Source organism: Zootoca vivipara, chromosome 6 (genome assembly GCF_963506605.1).
Source record: "Zootoca vivipara chromosome 6, rZooViv1.1, whole genome shotgun sequence".
Taxonomy (NCBI): domain Eukaryota; kingdom Metazoa; phylum Chordata; class Lepidosauria; order Squamata; family Lacertidae; genus Zootoca; species Zootoca vivipara.
In genome coordinates, this window is record NC_083281.1 from 15,634,740 (window position 1) to 15,659,753 (window position 25,014).

Sequence of the window (25,014 nt, forward strand, 5' to 3'; positions counted from 1 at the left end):
TGGATCTTGACTGTTTTCACACACTAATACCACAGCATTATATATCCGTTATATTTTATCTGCACAATCAGAATCAATTTCAGGAACCAAAAATTCATTCTCTGTGCAGCCTGAGCAGGAGCAGTGAACAATGTTATAGTGAATTGTTGTCGCTTGCCTTCCCTTACCCCACCCCACTGCCCTGCTCACAGTTGTGAATGGTCCATGTCACCATTAAGAAAAGGAAGTCAGAATAAGCCAATACAATGGTACCTCAAGTTTATGAACTTAATCCGTTCTGGAAGTCCGTTCTTAAACCAAAACTGTTCTTAAACCGAGGTGCGCTTTCCCTAATGAGGCCTCCCGTCACTGGTGCCCTTCCACCGTTCGGATTCCGTTCTTAGACGGAGGTAAAGTTCTCAAACCAAGACACTATTTCTGGTTTTGTGGAGTTTGTAAACCAAATCGTTCTTAAACTAGACTGTTCTTAAACCAAGGTATCACTGTCCCTGGATCAAGGGACTTTTCTTCTTTAAGTTCTCAAAGCCCTTAACCTAGCTCAAGGTTGTCATCTGAAGTAGACAGATGTTTAACTGATAATTAATCACAGTCAGTCCATCATTTGAAAAATAAGACTTGAGAGCTGTCTTTCTCCAAAATGGCAACTAGACATTCCATTTTGGCAACTGTAACCTTCGTTTACAGAGCCATTGGGCTCCAACTTATGTATCTGAGTTTCTAACACTGACCCAAACTGGAAAACATTGTGGTGAAAAGGAAATATATCCAAACTAAAGGTGTCTTTCATAAATGTGGCAAACAGGCATCCGGCACCAGATCAGGTAAGACTGGGAAAAGCAGCGCATTTAAAAATGCAAAAGTGCCAGCCATCTGCAAGTCTGTTCCTTTGAAAAATCTCAGGATTTCCTATGAAATAAATCTACACAGCTTAAAAAAAACAAACCAAGAAACCTTGCATAATGAATTCACACATAAAAGCTAAGACGTGAAAGAGAGAGGAAGCAGTGATTAGCTGCAGCCCAGATCTCAGGGCACATGAGGAGCTTTGTGGTGATGCTTCAAAACATAATCCTGGTTTGAGATGATCTGGGAGGCTCCCAAGATGATAAGGGTGAAGGGGAGGCACCATGTATGTGGCCTTCTCCCAGGTTCTCTGCAACGCAGCTTGTTTCGAGTCAACCATGGATGGTGAACCCAGAAATGAACTATGGCAGGATCAAAGTCCTGAATGATGCACACAAGAGCTTCGTGTGAACCGTTCTGTCTCCACCCCAAAACCCAAGGCATATGGCACCTTTCTGAAAACCTGCCACTCATTTGACAGGGCTTGGCGGACTGCATCCAAGGCCTGAAGGAGGAATTACAGCCAATGCTGCTACAACTTTCCAAATACTTTGTCACTCCCCTAAAACCCCTTGACAGGAGTCCTCTCACTGATCTTTTCATAGAACGGTATCGTTACGCTTCTCCAGCTTCTCCCAGGCGTCCACCCCTGTGTGCAGCCCACACATCGCACATCTGTTTTTAATCAGCCAAACAGAAATATTTGTGATGGGAAAGCAGGCACATCGTGCAGGGGGGAAGTAAGAGATAAAGGCTTCCCTGTGACATTAATGAGCAGAGGCTGAAGCTTCACAGGCCTGGGCTTCCACACATTCCTCAAGCGACTTCCTACCCAATTCTACAAAGATATACTTGACACCAAAGGATTCCAAAGTGCTCATTAATAAAGAACATCACAACCACCAGAGCCACCCCCGACAGGAAAGTAAAAATTAAAAGAGTTTAAAGGCATTATCTTGGCTCCCCTCACCCACACAACTGTTTGCATATGGCAGGAATAGTGAAACCGTGGCTCTCCAGATATTGTTGGACTACCATTCTCATCATCCGGAGCCACTGGCTGTGGTGGATGTGGACTACTGGGACTCCAACAACACCTGGAGAGCCACCCCAGGTATTTGTCATTCTATGTTATGGTGGGGGGAGGGAGAGGGGCTCAAAAGCAAGTCCTGAACAGAGTTGCAATTTCTGCAACTGTGGGCCTTATGAACTTGGGCAACTAGCCTGCCTGCTCTTGAGGTGGGATAGCTGGAGATGCTGGTTAATCCACAATGCCTTACTTGCCCTTAGGTTTGTTTAAGTCATATCTGCAAGATGTAATAAAGGGAGACCACATTACTAGTGATGTTAAATTCTTGAGAATATTCTCGATTAATGAGAATATTAGAGAATTTTCATTTAAAATAGGAGAATATTCATTTTAATGCATTGAAAATGATATAATTTTAATACCGTACATTGAAAATGATATAATTAGTTAATATACTGTACATGTTTATTCATGGGTAAACTTGTTCAGATGGCAACCAAAAACTGTACAGATAATTTTATTCAATGGGGCAATGCTGTGAATTTGCATTCTTTGATTTTTTGCACCAAACTTGAAATTGAAAATTCAACGTGAATGATTCGATCACTAAGCTTGCCACTAACTGTATACTTACCATCAACTCTGAATTCTAATTAGGTTGCCAACTGCAAATGGTGAATGACACAATGCCCAGTAATGTAACTGGATAAAAAAAAACATTATTCATTACTTACACTGGCAATATCACAGCTTGACTTATTATTTACTAGATTTTTAAAATGTGGGTTGTAAAACTGGTTCTTACATTAGAATTTACAGTTTGTGGAAAATATTCTCTGGAGAATTTTCTAGCAGAGAATATTCTCACCTCACATCACCTATTCATTCCCATCCTGCTTACAAGACCTTTCCTACCAGCTCTCTAGACCAGTGGTCTTCAACCTTTTCAAACCCAGGGCCCCACACTTGAATGGTGCTGGTGCTCCTGTTGTAACCCACCTGACCCAGTAGGGGGTCCAAAGACACCAGCTGAAGATTGTTAAACTATGGAACTCGCTTGCACAGGAGACAGTGATGGGCGCCAACCTAGATGGTTCTAAAAGATTGAGACAAATGATGAAGAGGGCTATTAATAGCTATTTGCCACAATGACTATGCTCTGCCTCCACAGTTGAAGCTTCCAAATAGCAGTTGCTGGAAAACACAGGAAGGGAGAGGGGCTCTTTTGCTCGGGTTCTGCTTTTGAGTATTTTGTCAGCCATTGTGATAACAGGATGTCAGACTAGATGGGTCATTGGTCTGATCCAGCAGGCTCTTCTGATGTTTGTAAGATCAGAGCTCTAGAAGAAATTATTGCTTCCCACAGGCCAGAACATGTCTGCTATATCCACAAATATAGTTCAAACTGAAATAGTGATTTGCACCAGGCTCCGTGAGCTTCAAGGTTCAGCAGGCTCTGCCCATTCAAGCCCACTGGCCTCAGAAGCATTCCCAATGGGCCTCTGCTCTTGCCAGCGGAAACTCTTTCCCCTGTAACCAGATAAAGAGTGTGCAAAGTGACCTATGAAATCTTTCACATCTGCTGCCAGGAGAGTGACTCTCTATTAGTCATATCTGAGAACTATCAGCCACTGCCAGAGTCTGGCTGCCAGGTTCACTCAAAGAGGCACTGAAATATTCTGCCCCAGAGCTTTTGCCATCAGGACACCAGAGAAAAGCCAAGCTCAGAATGGGTCTGCGCCAAACTGGACTTCTGCCTCTCAAAGAGTCAGGCACCTTCTGATTTCATCCCTCTCTCTAGGGATTAGCATGCCCAGAAGGCAAATGGGTAGGTGCAGGCATTAAACAAGGAGGGAGGGCAACAAGAGGTCTATCATCTCTCAGCACACACACAAGCCTCCGCATGGACTGCAGCTCTGAGAGATGCAGAAGGCCCTGGCCAATTGCACTCAGCGCCTGAGCAGCCTCCAAATGAAAGAGGGGCATAGGAGGGAGGCAGGGGGACCAGCAGGCATGCCAGGAATGCAGAGAGATCTGACACAGGCATCTCCAGCTATCCCACCTCAAGAACACACCAGCCGCTGCACTCTGGGGACCAGCTCTTCAGCAGTCATGTGGCCTTCAGGATCAGCCTATGGCATTTTCTTCTTTAGGGGGCTTGAGTGGGACAGAATTCCACCCACCCCCCCAATCATTTAAAACATAGAATGCAATCCAACTGTTTTGAGGCGGAATGGAAATGAAAACCCAACACTGTGCCCTGGGCCACCCAAAATTTACCATCGGAGGTGACCATCTCACCTTGCCTTGTGGCAGGGATGCCTCTGGTGGAGACACCAGGCTCAAAGCCTTCCCTGGGGCCACACGAACTGGGAGGCAAGGTTGAGCCATGGAAATGCTGTGCCAACCCTCCACACACAAACAGCAGTGGTGCTATCAGGTTAGACAAGCCAGACAGGAAGTTGCATTGTACAGTCAGACCGCTGGTCCAGTTAAGTCTGCGTTGTCTATACACCACCTGGCATCAGCAGTCCAGGGTTTCAGACAGGAGCCTGACCCAGCCCTGCTGGAAAATGTCGAGGATGGAAGCCGGGACCTTCTGCCAGTGAGCAATGGCCCAGGGAGGAATATTTGAAGACAAGGAAAATATGCAAGGAAAACTCACTCACACCCCGCCCCTTTACTGGGGTTTACTGTTTTGTTTTGAATGGCCGAAGAGGTGGTCAGAAGGCGCCTTGTGGGGGCAAAGACAGTCCAAGTGGTGTCTGAATAGCAGACCTCCCTGTAGGAGGCCCATATATGCCACCCTGTGTACTCCCCAGTGGAAAGGGAAGATGTGGACGTTTAAGGAATCACAATCCTCAGCAGATCCTCCCACCGCCTCCAGAAATCCCAGTTGTGATGGGCCTTTTAAAAGGGGGGGTGTCCTTTCCCCATTTTGCACAAGCCCCTCAGGTGCAGAACCAGAAATGTCACAGGGCTTGTGGTGGCAGCAGTGCTTCCGCAAGCGATTACTATTTGGTGGTAATTAAGCTGCTAGTTGATTGAGCAAGACCCTTAATTAGCTCTTTACATCGTTACCAAAATTACAGCATATTTTCCCTGCTAAAACACACACACGTGGGATGGGAGGGAAGGACAGTTTGGTGGAACTCACAGCAATTGCTACTACCGTGTTTCCCCCTTTTTAAGACACCGTCTTATAACTTTTTTTCCTCAAAAAAAACCACGGTGTCTTATTTTCAGGGGATGTCTTAAGGCTTGGTGCTCTGTGCAATCACACATGACACTTTCTGGCACATGCAGATACAGATCAGCTGTAGCGCTGAAATCAGCTGTTCCTGGTTCAGGTGTAGCGCGCGCCTAGCGAAGTTAGCCCTGAGAAGGGAAAATGGCATTTAAAAATGCCGTTTGAAGTGATTTTAGCCTGTCGCCCAGAACCGGCTGCTGCAGCGCGGAGCGCCCAGCAGCGCCCGGGGGGAGCGCCCAGCAACACGGACAGAGCGCTCAGCAGCACCAGGAGGAGCGTCCCACCGTGCCAGGCGGCGGGGTGGCAGGCCTCCTTGGCATGGCGAGGAAGAGACGAGGCCGCTGGCTCGGGCGCTCCTGAGTCCTGACCCCAGCCGCTTCTACGCGGCAGCAGCAAAAGAGCCATGCGGCCACATGGAGAGGCTAACGCCCGAGCGGGAGACGCGATCTCTGCAAAGCTCTGCACTCACTTCATCCGCCCGACGGGAAAGCGAAGTGGGGAAGAGAAAAAGAGAAAAAACCGAAGCGGCTCTTTTTCTCTTCCCCACTTCACTTTCCCGTCGGGCGGATGAAGTGAGTGCAGAGCTTTGCAGAGATCGCGTCTCCCGCTCGGCCACATGGAGAGGCGAGCGCCTGAGCGGGAGACGCGCTCTCTGCAAAGCTCTGCACTCACTTCATCCACCCGACGGGAAAGCGAAGTGGGGAAGAGAAAAAGAGCCGCTTCGGTTTTTTCTCTTTTTCTCTTCCCCACTTCGCTTTCCCGTCGGGCGGATGAAGTGAGTGCAGAGCTTTGCAGAGAGCGCGTCTCCCGCTCGGGCGCTCGCCTCTCCATGTGGCCGCACGGCTCTTTTGCTGCTGCTGCGTAGAAGCGGCTGGGGTCAGGACTCAGGAGTGCCCGAGCCAGCGGCCTCGTCTCTTCCTCGCCATGCCAAGGAGGCCTGCCACCCCGCCGCCTGGCACGGTGGGACGCTCCTCCTGGTGCTGCTGAGCGCTCCGTCCGTGTTGCTGGGCGCTCCGCCCGGCGCTGCTGCGCGCTGCAGCAGCCGGTTCCAGGCGGTGGGGAGGCAAGCTGAAATCACTTCAAACGGCGTTTTTAAACGCCATTTTACCTCCTCAGGGCTGACTTTGCTAGGTGCGCGCTACAACTGAACCAGGAACAGCTGATTTCCCCACAGCTTATCTGTATCTCCGCGCTCTGCTTCCTTGCTTTGCCTGCCGCTGCTGAGCGTTCCACGCTGCAGCAGCTGGTTCCAGGCCCCCAGTTGGCAGGCATGGGGGTATGTCTTATTTTCAGGGTATGTCTTATATTTCTCAAATGCTTAAAATTGTTGCCCTGGCTTACTTTTTGACTACGTATTAAAAAAGGGGAAACACGGTAATCTTCATTAGCAGGAAGCATACCCATTACTTAAAAAATATCAAAGTGAGTCTAAGGGGAAGGTTCTGCTGCTTCCTTATCTGTTGCTCATCTCAACCATGATGGCGCTGGGACAACCTCTCCACTAGAGAATGGCACCTACCCACTACAGAAAACCTAGGAAGTGTCAGTTCTCCCCTATTTCCCTCTGTAAAGCAGGTGTCAATATATATAATTAAAAGATGCAGCCTAATAATTGAGCATCTTCTCTCGCCCCCATCCCACAAAGCTCTGCAAGTCTCAGCCAACTCCTGCGGAATGAATTAGAGGCAGATCTGTAGGGAAATGGATGAATGTAATTGATTTACCAACCTTCCCCCCCCTCTCTCTGTGTGTGTTTTGTGCTAGTTTAACTAAGATTCGTTTTATTAATCACAACCTTTCCTTTCTGTGACACATCATTCCATCTTGCTTGCTTCAGAGCCAGGAACTACAATACCAGCTATTTATAATGAGAATAATTTAAAACTAATTCTTACCCATTAAAGTAATTCCTGCCAATTGCCTTGTCATTTTCACTCTAAATACTGAAAGTTCCCTCCTGCAAGGCTGGCTATGTCAGAAACTGAGTCTGCCAGAGTTTGCTCATTCAAACATGTCCCCAACATTTAAAACCCTCATTACTTTTCAAAGCACAATGTAAACAAAGGAAGGGACACACAGGAACGAGGCAACAACTGAACCATCTCAAGCACAGAAGCTGAGAGCAAAGAAGTTTCTGGAATTTCCAGAGACTTCCTAGTTATCTGGATTAAGAGCAAGAGGTACAAACAGGCAGCACTATTAGGACTACTCACACCTCACAAGCTTAATTTTTTTATTGTGTATATATATCCCAACCCTCTCCTCTGATGAGCTCAAGGTGGTGTACACAATTCTGCCCCATCTCATTTAATCCCCACCCTGTGAGGTAGGTTAGGCTGAGAAGCAGTGACTGGCCCAAGGTCACACCCAATGAGCATCATGCCTGAATGGGGGGAGGATATGAACCATGGTCTCCCAGATCCTAGTCTGACACTCTAACCACTGCACCACACTGGCTGTCTGGTTCACTTGCGTATGCAGCTCACTCATGTATGAGGCACTTGCCCTGGGCCTAACCATGAAGCCACACACCTGGAAGAGGTACCTTGCTTGGGCGATTGGGCCTCTGCTCTTCTCTTTCTCCACCGGACTCGAAAATTCCATTTAACAGGATGACAGATTACACACCTCTCCCTGTCGGACTCCCATCAACAAGATGAGACAATCGTTGCATTCCACCCCGTGCCTGAATGCAGATAGCACCACATAGGAGAATGTTGTTGTTGTTTAGTCGTTTAGTCGTGTCCGACTCTTCGTGACCTCATGGACCAGAGCATGCCAGGCACTCCTGTCTTCCACTGCCTCCCGCTGTTTGGTCAAACTCATGTTCGTAGCTTCGAGAACATTGTCCAACCATCTTGTCCTCTGTCGTCCCCTTCTCCTAGTGCCCTCAATCTTTCCCAACATCAGGGTCTTTTCCAAGGATTCTTCTCTTCTCATGAGGTGGCCAAAGTATTGGAGCCTCAGCTTCAGGATCTGTCCTTCCAGTGAGCACTCAGGGCTGATTTCCTTAAGAATGGATAGGTTTGATCTTCTTGCAGTCCATGGGACTCTCAAGAGTCTCCTCCAGCACCATAATTCAAAAGCATCAATTCTTCGGCGATCAGCCTTCTTTATGGTCCAGCTCTCACTTCCATACATCACTACTGGGAAAACCATAGCTTTAACTATACGGACATAGGAGAATAAAGTTTCCCAAACACTTGTCTTTGGTTCTTTGGAGCAAAGCCAAGGAGAAAAGGCCAAGGATGCAACAACGCTGGCAAGTTCACCATGGACACGCAGACCTCTGTGGCAGGAACGTGAAAAGGGGGGGGGGAGGCAACTGGCGTGGTAAAATAAACGAGGAACATGAAGCAGCAGACTAATCACATGAGAGGGAGGTTTGAGCTTCCTTTTCCTCTGCAGTTCCTGGGCTTTGGTGTGCACCTCTCAGATGCAATTGGCTTGAAGGCAGGAGTCCACCCTCTGCAGCATTTTATTTCCAAGAGCAGCTTGCACAAGAGATGGTGCTTGAACCATTGGTGAAGTGGAGGAGGGGAAATACAGTGAAGTGCAGCTCCTTTTGGGCTTTTAGGAACAATGAACTCACCTGCACGAGCACTACAGTTACTGGGAAGCAAATAAAGGGATAACGAAACTTTCCAGATTAATTGCACGACAGACAGACAAATTAGCATAGAAGCAGCCTGAGAATGAAGACAACGATCACAAAGAGGTCGGATCCATTCATTTTATCTGATGCAGCTCCTAACTTCACACCAGCATTTCAAACTGTAATAATTATTCGGAAGATGGTCTGCAATTCCAGTTAAAAGCTAGAGACTGAAATTCAGCTGGCTGAATATCTTTTGTTAAAGCTCAAGGTGTTTTACAAGTTGACCCGATTCAGCCAGAAGTCAACACCTCTGAGATCAGTGGCACTCCCTCCCAGGGAACCATGCTCAGGAATGCAGCTGTGCTGATTCTAATAAACTGGGCCTTCTGCTCAGTGTTCCTGCTCTGTGGGTGTAAGCAAAATAATGGATCAACACAGCTCTCCACCTTTTTCGAATCTTCTTAAGGGAACAGAGGCTGCAATGCGCTTCACCAATTACCAGAAGAGCACAGCTATTTCAAGGAGCTAACCTAAAGGGTTAAAAAACAACAAGGGGAGGAATATGAGAAGGGTGGGATTATGGAAGTCTAAGGCCCTGAGAGCTGGGGGTTCCTGCCCCCATAATATGCTCTCTGCAGCAGACCTATTTCTGAAATCTCCCATTAAAGCGACATAAAGGGAGCCGGTGCCAGCAAAAAGCAGAGGTTTTCTTCCTTGGAGGAAAGCAAAGCACCACAGAGGTCCCCCCCAATACGGGTGCACAAATGCTGCTGCTGAGCTGTGTTTGGGACTTACGCAGCAGCCTGCCTCACTGGGCCCATACAAGAGAATTAGCTATCTGGGATTAGCCAAATCAGCAAAGCGCTCAGAAATTGCCTCTCTTTTCTTTCCTGAATGAGTGTGTTCCCATTAAGCCTGGAGAGAAAAGGGGGGGGAGGGATGGAGGAAGAAGAACACAGTTAAAGCAGCACACTTCCATCTTAACAATTATGGAAACCCCGGAGAAAAGCAAGGCCCAAATCCTGAGCAAAGCCTTGCGCTGTCTGGGAGAACCGCAGGGAGATATCTGCTGCACAAGGACGATGCACAGCAGTTGTTTTTTAAAAGCAGACTGCCTGACTCCACTTTGCAAATTCCTCCGTGCTGGAGAAAATCTGCTTTTATTAAGAGATGCAGGTGCAGTTGAACCCGAGGGCAAAAGGCAAGGTTGGGTAGCCAGGAAATTTCTTGCACAACAGCAACAAAAAACTCATTCACAGTAGAAATGGGCAAGCCATTAACATTCCAGTGCTGCCCACACCATTGCGGGGCAGGTAGGGGAGAGAGAGAGTCAGCAATGAGACCTTGGATTTGGGGGATCCATTCACAAAACCCCTTGATCCCCAATTGGCTTCAAGACCTACAGCATCTAGAAGACGAGGTTAGGGATATGTAATCTATACAGTTCATTTAGTTAACTTAATAATATTTTTCTACTGCTTATCATTAGAAAAGAAATCTCAAATGCATCCCAGCAGATCACAGAGCTCAAACCTGGCTGCCATGCTACTAGAGCCCGGCACTGACTCATAATGGACACTCAGCACAGACTTTCGGAATGCCCTGGAAGAGGACCCCCAACAAGCCAGGCTAGAGAAGATCAGAGATGCACTAACAGGCAAAATTGGAGGCAGTGGGCAAGTTCACTGAGCAGGTGGGCAGAGCACCACCTTCACCACCCTGAACTTGCCCATTCTCCCAGCCCCTGAAAGCCCATGAAATATAAATTACTCAAGAGTGTCAAAGGATAACTTTGCTCCAACCTGTAACACAGATCCATTAAGGAGTTATGTGGAGGTGGAGCTTGGTCTGGCGATCAGAGCTTGCACAAGCACGTCCAGCCTCGGTCTGCCTCAGATCTGTCTTGAGGTTTTTACAAGCCATGTATGGACACTATCTGATTTTCAGAGGGAAGCTTTACTGACTGCTTATTTGCTCCTGGATGTAATTTAATACGCAGGTTTTGAGCTTTGAAGTCCTAAATGGTCGGGGTCCTGAGTACCTTAGGAAGCACCTGCTCCCTGTTCTCTCAGATTGACAAGAGAGACTTTTGGGGTGGGTGGAAGAGGCAGGGGCTCAACGTATACAGTCGTGGTGCCACCCCATCTGCAGAACCTGCTTCCCCAGGAGGTCTTTCCTTGTTGTCCATTCAACAGCTGGCAAAAACATTTCTTCTTCTTTTTCAAGAATTCCTTCTGGCTGACTGTGCCCTGTTCTTAACTGGTGCTTCTTCTTCTTCTTCATATATCTGTCTTTGGCTTTTAGGATTATGTTGGTGTTTTGTGAATTTTTTATTACTGCTTTATTTTATTGCCATGTTGCATGCCACTCCAAGTGCCGTTCTGCCAGAAAATGCGGCTTTAAATTGTTAGAAGTACAGGCATACCAACAGACCGTCTAATGGATTCTCAGAGTACTTCAATTTTTAATCAATTCGGAGTTCGCTGCCTTAAAATTGCAGCCATGCTACGTTTTTCTTCTGCAGTGTTAAGACAACAGGCTCCCCATCTGTCTTGTGTCTACTCTCCCTGCCCAATTAGCACATTTCCACATGTCATGCTATTTGCATCTGCAAGTCACCAAAGTAATGCCATTCAAGATCAACACCTCTCTCTCTCTCTCTCTATATATATATATATGAGCTAAAATTATTCCTAGACACCAGAAGTGGCTTTTTAAGCCGATAGCATTAAACTTGGGCACCTTGCAGCACAAGCCTTAAAAAACAATAATTAAAGCTTCCAGGTATCAGATTTTGAGATGCCTGGCTCTGTCCACACTACCACATTATCAATATGCATCCATGGAATTGTGGATAGCACAAAGGGCACAGGCAAGAGGCTTCCACCCTGTCCAGCCTATGAACACATCAAACTGTACATTGAACAGATGGGAGACTCCCCCCACTCTTGAGCATAGATGTTCAAAGAGACAGTCTTCCATATGTTTTTCAGGCACTCGAAATTAGAGCATAAGGCTCTGCAAAATAACGAGGCTTCCAACTCAGATGTAAAAATATCTCTTCCTCCTCCTCCTCCCCCCGTCTCTTCCTTTCCTCTCAAAACCATGAAATTTTTCATTTGAAAGAAGACAAAAATCAAGTACCAAGGTTTCAACAGGAAGACTTTTTTTAAAAAAAGCAGACTTTTTTTTACATACAAGCTGCACTTGGTTACACCTACATTGGCTCCCAGGACATTTCCGGACAAAATTCAAAGTGTTGGTGCTGACCTTGAAAGCCCCAAACGGCCTCGCCCCATTATACCTGAAGGAGCGTCTCCATCACCATCATTCTGCCCGGACACTGAGGTCCAGCGCCGAGGGTCTTCTGCTGGTTCCCTCACTGCAAGAAGCGAAGTTACAGGGAATCAGGCAGAGGGCCTTCTTGGTAGTGGTGCCTGCCCTGTGGCATCCCATCAGATGTCAAAGAAATAAACAACTATCTAACGTTTAGAAGACATCTGAAGGATCATAGGGTGGTTTACAGTACAAAACCACAAAAATACATAGCAACAAACCAAACAATAGTAGCAGGTGATGCCCCGGGGTCAAATTTTAGATCATAAGCATCTCAGGGCAGGGACCTTTCTTCTTGGGCTCCCTACAACAATAAGCTATACATATAACAGTTGAAAATATTAAGTACAATTTCACACACATAATTCCTTAAGAGGGAAGCAAGTGCTTCTGGTTTAGATGGCTTTAAAAAAAATAGATAAATAATAATAATAATAATAATAATAATACACTAATTTCTTAAAGATTAAAAGCTTCCCTAAACAGGGCTGCCTTCAGATGTCCTCTAAAAGTCTGGTAGTTGTTTTTCTTTTTGACATCTGGTGGGAGGGCGTTCCACAGGGTGGGTGCCACTACCGAGAAGGCCCTCTGCCTGGTTCCCTGTAACTTGGCTTCTCGCAGCGAGGGAACCGCCAGAAGGCCCTCGGCACCGGACCTCAGTGTCCGGGCAGAGCGATGGAGGTGGAGACGCTCCTTCAGGTATACTGGACCGAGGCCATTTAGGGCTTTAAAGGTCAGCACCAACATTTGAATTGTGCTCGGAAACGTACTGGGAGCCAATGCAGGTATTTCAAGACCGGTGTTATGTGGTCTCGGCGGCTGCTCCCAGTCACCAGTCTAGCTGCCGCATTCTGGATTAGTTGTAGTTTCCGGGTCACCTTCAAAGGTAGCCCCACATAGAGCGCATTGCAGTAGTCTAAGCGAGAGATAACTAGAGCATACACCACTCTGGCGAGACAGTCCGCAGGCAGGTAGGGTTTCAGCCTGCGTACCAGATGGAGCTGATAAACAGCTGCCCTGGATACAGAATTGACCTGCGCCTCCATGGACAGCTGTGAGGCCAAAATGACTCCCAGGCTGCGCACCTGGTCCCACAGTTACCCCATTCAGGACCAGGGAGTCCCCCACACCTGCCCGCCTCCTGTCTCCCACAAACAGTACTTCTGTCTTGTCAGGATTCAACCTCAATCTGTTAGCTGCCATCCAACCTCCAACCGCCTCCAGACACTCACACAGCACCTTCACCGCCTTCACTGGTTCTGATTTGAAAGAGAGGTAGAGCTGGGTATCATCCGCATACTGATGAACACCCAGCCCAAACCCCCTGATGATCTCTCCCAGCGGCTGCATGTAGATGTTAAAAAGCATGGGGGAGAGGACAGAACCCTGAGGCACTCCTTAAGTGAGAGCCCAGGGGTCTGAGCACTCATCCCCCACCACCACCTTCTGAACACGGCCCAGGAGTAAGGAGCGGAAGCACTGTATGACAGTGCCCCCAGCTCCCAACCCCTCTAGACGGTCCAGAAGGATGTTATGGTCGATGGTGTCAAAAGCCGCTGAGAGATCCAGCAGAACTAGGAAGCATAAATTCATGGAGCAGAGGTCTCATCAACACCTAGTCGAGCATCATGTTACCCACCATGGCCAACCAGATCCCTGTGATAAGTAGGGCCTGAGAGCAACCTCCGCTCTTCCCGCTTGGGATTCCCATCAAATGGAATTCAGAATACTCCTACTCCTGGTGGTGGAGGCAGAACACAGCCATTGCGGCTCATACCCGCTGATAGCCTTATCCTCCAGAAATTGGTCTAAACCCCTTTTGAAGCCATCCAACTTTATGGCTGTCACCACATCTTGTGGCAGAAGATTCCGTGTTTTTAACATTCAGCTTCCTCATCAGATGGTCCTGGGCTCTGGTACTATGAGACAGATAAAAAACTTCCTTTCCCCACCCCCCAGACCATGCATTATTTTATCATGTCCCCCTTTATCACTTTTCCTCCTCACAAACTAAAAGACCCCCCAACATTGGCACCTTATTTCCTAGGGGAGGGGCTCCAGCCCCTGTGACAACAAAGGAGAGCCTCCTCATGCAGAGGCAATATACCACAGAATATGCCACTTGCTTGTAAGTTTCTAGCTGGCCACTGCTGGAGTTGGAAAGGTGGAATAGACTGAACCATATTCTGATCAAGAATAGGCAAGGGGTTTTGTTCTGAAGTTATTCACTTGTAAGAAAAAGCAGTGATGCTCAACTAGAATTTTTGATTCTAAACTTCATGGATTTGGGAAAATGCAGTAGTACAGCAGGGAGTCCGAATGACCAGAACTTTGGGGCAATACTAGACAGGACCATCTTGTGCGTAGCCAGGCCCCTCTCCTCCCACTGCCTACAAGCAGCCCGCTTCCTGAACTCAACAACGATGCTTCCGGAGTCTTATTTCCACAAGTCTTTTTATCCCCAGCCAGAGTTGTAAGAGGCAAAGAACAATATATTTATTCATCCAGCAGGTTTGTTCCGTTACCAGAAGTTGAGCATTTTCTTTAAAATGTTGCTGGGATTAGTTAATGTTTTCACTGGCAAGAGAAAGCTGCTTCTTGGCTAGCTTTCAGGCCTTGTTTGGTGCTTTGTATCGAAAGCATTCTTTCGAGTTGCCAGAGTCAATCACATCTCTTTCCCCTCCAACCTTGCAGCTGGGGGTTTCCAGCAAACGGCAATTTGTAGATACCCAGTAAGACGCTTGTGGGCTGCCTAATGTGAATCACAGCTCACCCCCCGGGGGCTCTTTTGCCCCAGGGTTCATTAGGCCCTGAGAATTCTCGTTTTCATCTTGTTTAAAGCAGCAAGTTTCTAGCCCTCACCATTTGTAGAGAGGCAACTCCAATGGCAAACATTTCAAAGACGAATAATTCTCCCTCCCCTCATGAAAAATTTGCAATTGTGCCACATGCCTTAAGGACTATTGCCAAGTTTACAAATGGTTTCATCTTCAGTTTCCCTGGGTTCTCCTTTGGTTGCTTCCTTGCTGAGAGATCCTCTCCTCCTTTGAAGTGGTTCCAAGCTAGTTATTATACATAACAGTGTCAGCTTGCCAGAAGGGGCCAAGAGCTACAGGTCTGCTTTTTGCATCAGAGGGTTTGTCAATTCTGTGAAACATTTTGGGAGTGCTTTTGTATTTCTTCCATGATCATGGGGCACAACCCCCTGCAACAAACCTCTCTTTTTTGGTTGGTATGTCCAAGGGGCAAACGAGGTTAAAATGAGCTGGAAGACAATCAACTCCTGGCAAGACTAGACTCGGCTTTTACTACCGACCTATACAAACACAATTCTGAGTCATCAATCTCATATACAGTATGTATATCATGAGACAATCAGTATCAGCCTCAGTGGATAGACTGGTGGATAGAAATCAGAGTTTCGTAGAGAAACCCAGTGACCTTGTAAATGAGCTACAATACACAGTACTCAGCAAAGGTACATGGGATCCTGGGATGCCTTGCTGGTGAAGGCAGGGGTTGTTCCCTCAATTAACTTGAGATAGCATCTGATCCATGACTGGGCAAACAAGCCTGCAGAAATGCATCTGATAAGGAGCTACCTGAACACACAGGCCACCTCTTTATTTTGAGGAAGGGTTTATCGGAGCAGATTTCTTCTATCACTTGCTCAGCTTACCAGGTCCAAAAGATCCCGTGATAGATGGTGGCAGTTAGTGCTGTAGCTAGCACTGAGCTTGGAACAGGTAAAGGGACCCCTGACCATTAGGTCCAGTCGTGACCGACTCTGGGGTTGCGGCGCTCATCTTGCATTATTGGGCGAGGGACCCGGCGTACAGCTTTGACATGCTTTCAAACTGCTAGGTTGGCAGGAGCTGGGACCAAGCAACGGGAGCTCACCCTGTCGCAGGGATTCGAACCGCCGACCTTCTGATTGGCAAGCTCTAGGCTCTGTGGTATAACCCACAGCGCCACCTGCGTCCCATATCCACCTGAGCTTGGAACAGGAAAACCCCAAATCAGACTCCTGTTAAGCTGCCAGACAAACAGGATGGCCCTGGGCAAGTGATACTCTCTTGGCTAATCTATGTCACACAGCTGTTGCCAGGTTAAAACACCCCTTTTGAGCTCTTCTGAAAAACAAGAATACAAATATTGGTTGCACACTGCTGACAAGTTACATTTCGGAAATCATTTTAACAAATGTGGCTGGTGAAGGCCCACCAAGTCAAACTTGGTCCATGGGGGGGGATAAGGATTTGGCCCTTGAGCTGGATCCTGTTTCCCCAAGCCTGTTTCTCAAGTTACATTTCTGTAACCCTGAGAGCTAGAATTAAAACAATATACTGCTGTATGGAGTGTTCCTTTTGAGGGCCCTAGCCAGCTATGCCCTGCTCCAGGATACTCCATTCCCTCGCCTCTAAGCAATGAGCCAGCATCTCATGGCATTGAATATGCTCAGATCTTACTGGCTGTTTTGCCTCCACTCCCTGCCCTTCATGTATTCCAAAACCTTCTGATACCTCCTCCTTTTGCATGGATGGTGCCATTTTGGATACACAAGGACCAGCACTCAGAGATCTGAGTTTACTATTATTACATTATGTTACAGTAATGGATTTTCCAGGTGCCTGTGAACCACATACAAACACTTGAAGAAGTGAATGTGGCTTGTGGGCTGCTGTAGGAACTGCAAACCCTAAACAACCAAAAGGGGAATCTCTTCAGTTCAAAGAAAAACAAAAAAACCTTTTGCAGATGATACAGGAACACCCCCATCCCAAACCAAATTAGCTCTGTCACAAGCCAAAAGACTAGATAAGGACCTCCTGGATTTGCTGCACTCCCAGCCTGGAAATTTTACAGCGGCTGTCCTGCAACTGTGGAACATCCCCAGGGCTGCACATTTGGCAAAGAGAAACCCGCTTGCTGGTGTTTGTAACCACAACAACACAACACACTCGCTCTGAGTGTTGCAGCAGAGCTTTGATCGTCACACCAGATGTATTAATCGCCCTTCCTAAGTGAATTACAAGCCAGCGCTCTGTCCATTTGTACGAGATGTATCAATCAGAAGCAACTCTGCCAAGAGAAAAGCCTCCGGAAGCATGTCCACCAATCAATATGCTTTTAGAGAAAGGCGATACTTTTCAAGCACATCCACCAAAGGGGACTGGTCGGCACCCTCCTGCATAAACAGAAATGTCTCTGGGTGCAAAGAGGCCAAGGCTCGCTTCACTTTTAAATTTTCACTTGCATTTCACTTCCCAGCAATTAGAGGCATTTCCACTCTAGCTAATTGAAGGAGATTTAGAAATCGTCTGTTGGAGACATCTGCTCAATGGACGATAGGAAAAAGGGGTCAGTTCAAGCAAGCTCCATCCCAAGAGATTAGAGCCACTCTGGCAGAAGTGCCCCCCTGGATTCCGCCCCATCCAATGAAACAAGCAAAGAAGTGTTATGAATAAGGTTCCATTTCATCTCGCAATAAGCTGTGTTGCAATGCCACAGCCCAAACAGCTGCTTTTTGAAGTGGCATTCCTTCCCACATGAAATGTCCTGTGTCCATCCCTGTGTCCCCGACCAACCTTTAGGCTATGATGGGCTCTCCAAACACCATTCTGGCTAGTTTATGGGTAGGCAAACTAAGGCCCGGAGGCCGGATCCGGCCCAATCGCCTTCGAAATCTGGCCCGCGGACAGTCCGGGAATCAGCGGGTTTTTACATGAGTAGAATGTGTCCTTTTATTTAAAAAGCATCTCTGGGTTATTTGTGGGGCCTGCCTGGTGTTTTTACATGAGTAGAATGTGTGCTTTTATTTAAAATGCATCTCTGGGTTATTTATGGGGCATAGGAATTTGTTCATTTATTTTTTTCAAAATATAGTCCAGCCCCCGACAAGGTCTGAGGGACAGTGGACCGGCCCCCTGCTGAAAAAGTTGATGACCCCTGGGCTATTTGATACATTCACTCAATTTGGATACACAGCTCATAATAACCATAGGCAGCTTTTTGGACAGTAGTTATTTGTCTCCGTTGACAAGGGTTTCTGTTTCAGGACAGCCTTTGAAACGGCAGAAGGCCAATCCTGCCAAGTAGCAGAAGGGTGTTTTACCATTTTCAGCGGCGGAAAACTGTTGGCACATTATTTCAGGCTCAATAAATACAGACTGATCATTTCCGTGAGTACAAAACATATGCTGTTTATGGAATAAAGAAAGAGGGAGAATCTGGAACGTGCCAAACTCTTCTAAGCCACATGCCACTCTTCCTTGCTCCTGCCCCCTTGACCCTTCATGCCCACACTACTTCATAAACAGCCACCTTTACCTGCTCCCATTATTTCTTCAGATGCATAGCCTGTTCTGTCACAAAGGTCTAATGGCAAGAAACTAGAGAAAGACAGTGTAGTTTAGTTGCCAAGAGTGCTGGTCTGAAATCCCATTCCCATTCAACCATCCCATTCCCAATCCCATTCAACCATGAAGCTCTCTTGGCGATCTTGGAGGCCAGTCATTGCCTCTCAGCCTAACCTACCTCACAGGGTTGTTGTAGGGATTGAAGGAGGAGGGGGAGAACTATGTACACCACTTAGAGCCCCTTGGAGAAAATTCACCCCAAGTCAACCCGTAATAATAGAGTTTCATAACTGTGGGGGGTGAGGGGAGACAGAAGACAGCCATTGTGACTTGTCCACCCTTAGGCCCACTTTGCCACCCCAAGCAGCCCCCGCTTCATCTCCCCTCCAGCAGCTATTGCAGCCATTCCTACAATATTCTGTGTTTGTGTTGGGGAGGGCATTGTTTTGCTTGTCATTGCGTTATGTATTTTTGTTTGTCATTACGTTATGTATTTTTGTGATTTTTATATTGTAAACCACTCAGATGAAGGGTGATATTGAAATTAAATAAATAAAAAGAGACCCCTTTCCCTATAGGGCGCAGCTCATGTGTTAATGTCCTCAGCCGAGATTGCCAGAGGTTGGGTTGGCACGGGGCAAGGACTTCTTAGCTGCAGCACTGTGCCTGGACAACACCTCTCCACACTCCAGGTGTGTGTGTGTGGCCCCTTAGCTGCAGGCCTGTCATCAAACTCTTAAGACAATATCTTTTTTCTTTAGGATGGCCCTTGGGGCCTTGGCCTCCTGACTCTCCCAGGTGGTGGTGCCCCCCCCCATACATATTGATGACGAAATGGCTTCGCTGCAGTTCCTTCTTTCCCATTGCATTTTATTGTTTTGTGAACATTCAGCTTCAGCTGGAAAAGGCAGCTAACGAATGCCAAAATGAGTCAGTAAAACCCTCCCCCCCCCACATCCCCCAGGAGCCCCCATTGCACCCCCTTTCTCCCCCAGGGCAGCCCCCCCCACAGAATTCGAACCCAGCGATCTTCACCCAACACACACACACACTGCTGCTGCTTCTCACAAATCCCCCTACCACAAATTCCACCCCAGCCCCTCTGTACCCCTCAAACCCTGCTGCCCTTCCACTCCCCAGAAAGATCCAGCACTGGCTTACTGGTTAGAGCGCCAGACCTGGGAGAGACCAGGGTTCAAATCCCCACCCAGCCATGAAGCTCACGGGGGTGGGGAGTGACCTTGGGGGCCATCCGTTTATGCTACTCCCATCCTAACTCGGAGGATTATCGTGAGGATAAAATAGGGGATGGGCGGTGGGGGAGCAGAGAGCTACATATCCCACCTCGACCTCCCCGGAGCAGAGGGTGGGATGCGAATGGTTGCTACTATTATGACTGCATTTCTTACCTGTCCTTTACCTACACCGGATGCATGGCTTAGCTAAGACCTGGGAGAGACAAGGGTTCAAATGCCCACCAGGCCATGAAGCTCACTGGGGAGGGGGTGACCTTGGGGGGCCACTGCTTACTCTCCTCTCATCCTACATCGGAGGGTTACTGTGAGGATAAAATAGTAGGTGGGCGGTGGGGGAGCAGAGAGCTACATATCCCACCTTGAGCTCCCTGGAGCAGAGGGTGGGATGCGAATATTACGACTACATTTCCTACCTGTCCTTTACCTACACCGGGTGCATGGCGTAGCTAAGACCTGGGGGGGGGAGACCCCCTTCCTGCCCCTTCCCCCCTTCAGCCCGCCGGGTGAGAACCTTGTCGCCCACCCACTCACTGACGCTCCGCCTGGCCTACCTCGCAGGGTTGTGGCGAGGATAAAACGGGGAGAAAAATTTGAACCCCGTGCCGGTGGGGAGGGAGAGGGGGCAAAGTTGGGATGTGAACAGCGGCATATTGATAAATAAGCCACGCCAACCCCGCCCCCGAGGCCAGCTCCGCCCCCCTGGGCTGCCCGCCAACAACAACCCCGCAAGGTGGGCCACCCCAGAGAACACTCTCTCCCCCCCCCCCGCTTCCAATTCCGCGCCCCTTCCCCGCTGCCTGCCTTCTCGCTCACTCGCTCTCCGGACCGCGCTCCGGCCGCCCTTCGTTCCTTCCTCCACCTCCTCCTCCTCGCCGCCTTCTGGCTCCCTCTCAGGGACCCCCTCGCCGCGCCGCCATCTTGGGAGCCGGCCCAGCCGAAACCAGGCAACATCCGGGGACAAGCCCGCTCTCCCGCCGTCGCCACGGCAACAGCGGCCACGCCCCTTCCCCGCCGCACAGCCGGGGAGGCCGGACGCCGCTTCCGATTGGCGGCGCTCCTCAGGGGGCGTCGCCCAGCAGCGCGGTGAGCGAGGAGAGGGGAGGAGCCCGCGCGCCTATTGGCTGCCTCAATGAATGATTGACGGAGAGAGGAGGAAAATCACCCTAACTGTACATACATTGATATTATGGTTGTTGTTGTTAGTAAGTTAGTATTATTATTGTTGTTATTGTTATTATTATTCACATCGATAATACTGATTTAAAAACCGGTAATATAAAATAACTGTGAATATATTAATATGATCGTTGTAATTAATCCAATCATTCATCTATGTAATGATAAGTCTGAAATAATTGTGAATACATTAATGTAATTAACCTAATTACGCATATTGACAGTATTAACATTGATAACAGTAAGTATAAAATAATTATAACTAAATATATTAGTGCAGCTAAATATATTAGTACAACTAAATATATTAGTGCAAATATATTAGTGTAATTATCCTAAATATGCATACAGTATTGATAGTTTTAATTTTGATAATCGTAAGTATTAAATAATTATAACTGTAAATACATTAACATGATCTAATTAACTACTAATAGTCATGGCATTGATTTTATCAAAACCATCGTATAAAACTTATTATCAATGAAAATACATTAACATGATTAATCTGATTTTTAAGATCAGATTAGACAACTGGGTCAAAGCAAACAAGATGAATTTTAACAAGGAGAAATGTAAGATACTACACTTGGGCAGAAAAAATGAAGGCAGGATGGGTGACACCTGGCTTGAGAGCAGTACATGTGAAAAGGATCTAGGAGTCTTGGTAGACCACGAACTCGACATGAGTCAGCAGTGTGATGCAGCAGCTAAAAAAGCCAATGCAATTCTGGGCTGCATCAATAGGAGTATAGCATCTAGATCAAGGGAAGTAATAGTACCACTGTATTCTGCTCTGGTCAGACCTCACCTGGAGTACTGTGTCCAGTTCTGGGCACCACAGTTCAAGAAGGATACTGACAAACTGGAATGTGTCCAGAGGAGGGCAACCAAAATGGTCAAAGGCCTGGAAACGATGCCTTATGAGGAATGGCTTAGGGAGCTGGGTATGTTTAGCCTGGAGAAGAGAAGGTTAAGGGGTGATATGATAGCCATGTTCAAATATATGAAAGGATGTCATATGGAGGAGGGAGAAAGATTGTTTTCTGCTGCTCCAGAGAAGCGGACACGGAGCAATGGATTCAAACTACAAGAAAGAAGATTCCACCTATACATTAGGAAGAACTTCCTGACAGTAAGAGCTGTTCGGCAGTGGAATTTGCTACCAAGGAGTGTGGTGGAGTCTCCTTCTTTGGAGGTCTTTAAGCAGAGGCTTGACAGGCATATGTCAGGAATGCTTTGATGGTGTTTCCTGCCTGGCAGGGGGTTGGACTGGATGGCCCTTGTGGTCTCTTCCAACTCTATGATTCTATGATTCTAAGATTAATGGTGTTAATTTTAATAATCATCATGATCATTTTGTTTTTGTTTTTAGAAATTTATAGTTTAGGCAACCAACCTTTCCTCTGGGCGTGTTTCTCCACTCCCTGTATTTATCATCACAACAACCCTGTAGGGCAGGCTCAGGAGAGAGGTCACCCGCAGCAAGCATCCTGGCTGCATGGGGATTCGAACCCGTGTCTCTCCAGGGTTCTAGGACAAGGCCTAGCCCAAACAAACGCAAAGCTGTTTTTTGGGTGGAAGGATGAAATGAGCCTGGCATGTTAATTTGTAAGAAAAAGTGGGAATTTAAAGTCTTGTTCAGTTTGGGACTCCGTTGCAGAGCAAGGGCGCCCCCTTGTGGGCAGTGCAGCAAAAGCCAAATAGAGGAATGTAGTAAGCTGCTCAATCTAGCTCAGTATTGTCTACTACACTGACTGGCAGCATCTCTCCAAGCTTTCAGGGTTGGGGACATTCCCTAGGCAGCTTGACACCAGGATACCTAAAACATTGCCTTACCCCATATGTACCCAAAACATCCCTGTGTCGCGCTGGAGAGGGTGTCCTGCAGATCCCATGTGCCCAGGTGCCTTCAGGTGTGGTGGCACCTTTGGAACTCCCTCCCACTGCCTGTCAGACACACACCTTCTCTGTTGTCTTTTTGGAACCTGCAAAAGACATTCCTCTTCCAGCCTTCTAAAATCATTACCTCGACTGGTATCTAGTTTTGGAACTGAATTGGTCATAACGTTTGTGCTGTTGTTCTAAGCTGGTTTTATATTTATAATTGGCTTTTTAATTGTTTTTATACGCACCATTGTTTTTATATATGTAACTGCTCTATAAAGGTTATTACGTGGTAAATTGCTTCGTGGTAAATCGCTTCGGAATGCAAGCAGTTCATAAATGAATTAAATGATCGTTCCTAGTCTTGATCCTGGGACCTTCTGCATCCATAGTATGTAGATGTTCTATCACTTACCTGTGGCCCTCAGGCCATAGTTCTGCCTCATAAATACCCTCTTGGGTGCCGAGATGGGCAGAGGGGGTCCTCCACTCCCAGAAGCTTCGGGAGGGTGTGGCCCATGGGGAGAGGGCTTTCTCCGTGGTGGCCCCTAAGCTGTGGCCCTCCCTCCCCACAAAGTGCCCATTATACGGCTTCCAGCAAATGCTGAAGACAAACCTCTTTGCCCTAGTTTTTGACACTTGAGGTGTATGTTTTCAGCACCCGCCTTACTTCTGCAAGGTGTCTGTTTTTAATCTTGGTATTTTGATGTTGCAACCTGCCCAGGGACCTTAGAGCAAAGGGAGGGCAACTGCCAATAGTAACAGCCGCAACGAAAGCCAGAGGCCTGGTGGTGCAGCCAGCCACATTTAAAATCTGAGCCACGTCTCTCCCTATTCCTCGGCCTGAATCCCAGCAGCTGGTATCTAAATATTAAGAAAAACTACAGATTCAAGGCTGCTGATGCCTCTTGGAGGAAGTGTCAAACAGATGCTGTCACCTACCCAGCTAAAAATTATCCAGCCCCCCAAGGGACCAGGCCATTGCTTTCCCCCCTGTCCTCTTCGCCTCCCCTTCTCATTCCCCACTTGCTGCAGTAAGTCTAGGGGGAGGCCGTTGGAAGAACAGGGCAGGAAGGCTCCCCCCGCCACACACACATAATATTTGCTTTTTACCAACACTGCAAATCTAGAATGCCTTGTGTGTGTGTGTGTCTTAGGGCTGATCCACACTTCCACTTGTCCTACTACTCCCCCCCCCCCCCAAGCAAAAAAACACGCTCTTGATTAGAGCAAACAGCAGCTGGGTTTGTTCCGATTTAGAGCTAAGCTGCAGGCTGGGAAAGGAGCAGCAAGGGGGAAATGGCTGAGACCCATGCTTTCTAAATCCTGATTTTCACTGCTACAATTTTGTGAAGGCAGAAGGTCCTGGAGGCGGTTGGAGGATGGATGGCGGCTAATGGATTGAGGTTGAATCCAGACAAGACAGAAGTACTCTTTTGGGGGGGTGAGGCAGGCAGGCGTGGAGGAATCCCTGATCCTGAATGGGGTAAGTGTGCACCTGAAGGACCAGGTGCCCAGCCTGAGAGACATTTTGGACTCACAGCTGTCTATGAAGGCGCAGGTCAATTCTGTGTCCAGGGCAGACTGTCTTGCATGCTCTGGTTATCTCCCACTTAAACTACTGCAATGTGCTCTACGTGGGGCTACCTTTGAAGGGGACCCAGAAACTACAACTAATCCAGAATGTGGCAGCTAGACTGGTGATTGGGAGCAGCCGCCGAGACCATATAACACCGGTCCTGAAAGACCTACGTTTCCAAGCACAATTCAAAGTGTTGGTGCTGACCTTTAAAGCCCTAAATGGCCTTGGTCTCCACCCCCATCGCTCTGCCCGGACACTTGAGGTCCAGCGCCGAGGGCCTTCTGGCAGTTCCCTCGCTGCAAGAAGTACGGTTACAGGGAACCAGGCAGAGGGCCTTCTTGGTAGTGGCACCCACCCTGTGGAACACCCTCCCATCAGATGTCAAAGAGATTAAAAAACTACCTGACGTTTAGAAGACATCTGAAGGCAGCCCTGTTTAGGGAAGTTTTTAATGACTGATGTTTTAATGTATTTTTAATCTTATGTTGGAAGCCACCCAAAGTGGCTGGGGAAGTCCAGCCAGATGGGCGGGGTACAAATAATAAATTATGATGATGATGAAGTCAAAATCATGGTAAAATGCTCTAATACAAGCTACTTTGTGTCTTCTGTGAACATCCTGTGTGTCATCTTTTAGAGGTGACCGACCTGTCTTCTTGGGTTTCAGTATATCTTGGCTTGAGCAGGTAGAACTGTA

At 47.7% G+C, this 25,014-nt stretch overlaps 1 protein-coding gene across 2 annotated transcripts in view; it reads right to left on the reverse strand.

Moving 5' to 3' along the window:
- The window catches only part of PAK4 (p21 (RAC1) activated kinase 4), a 76,555-nt gene extending 55,937 nt beyond the window's left edge, over positions 1-20,618 (reverse strand). The window contains exon 1 of one of the 2 annotated variants that reach the window (XM_060275473.1): positions 20,474-20,618. The gene's annotated coding sequence lies outside the window, so the exon portion shown is untranslated. The remainder of the gene's footprint in view (positions 1-20,473) is intronic. The other variant, XM_035117683.2, reaches the window with a different exon arrangement.
- Between the last annotated feature and the right edge of the window lie 4,396 nt (positions 20,619-25,014).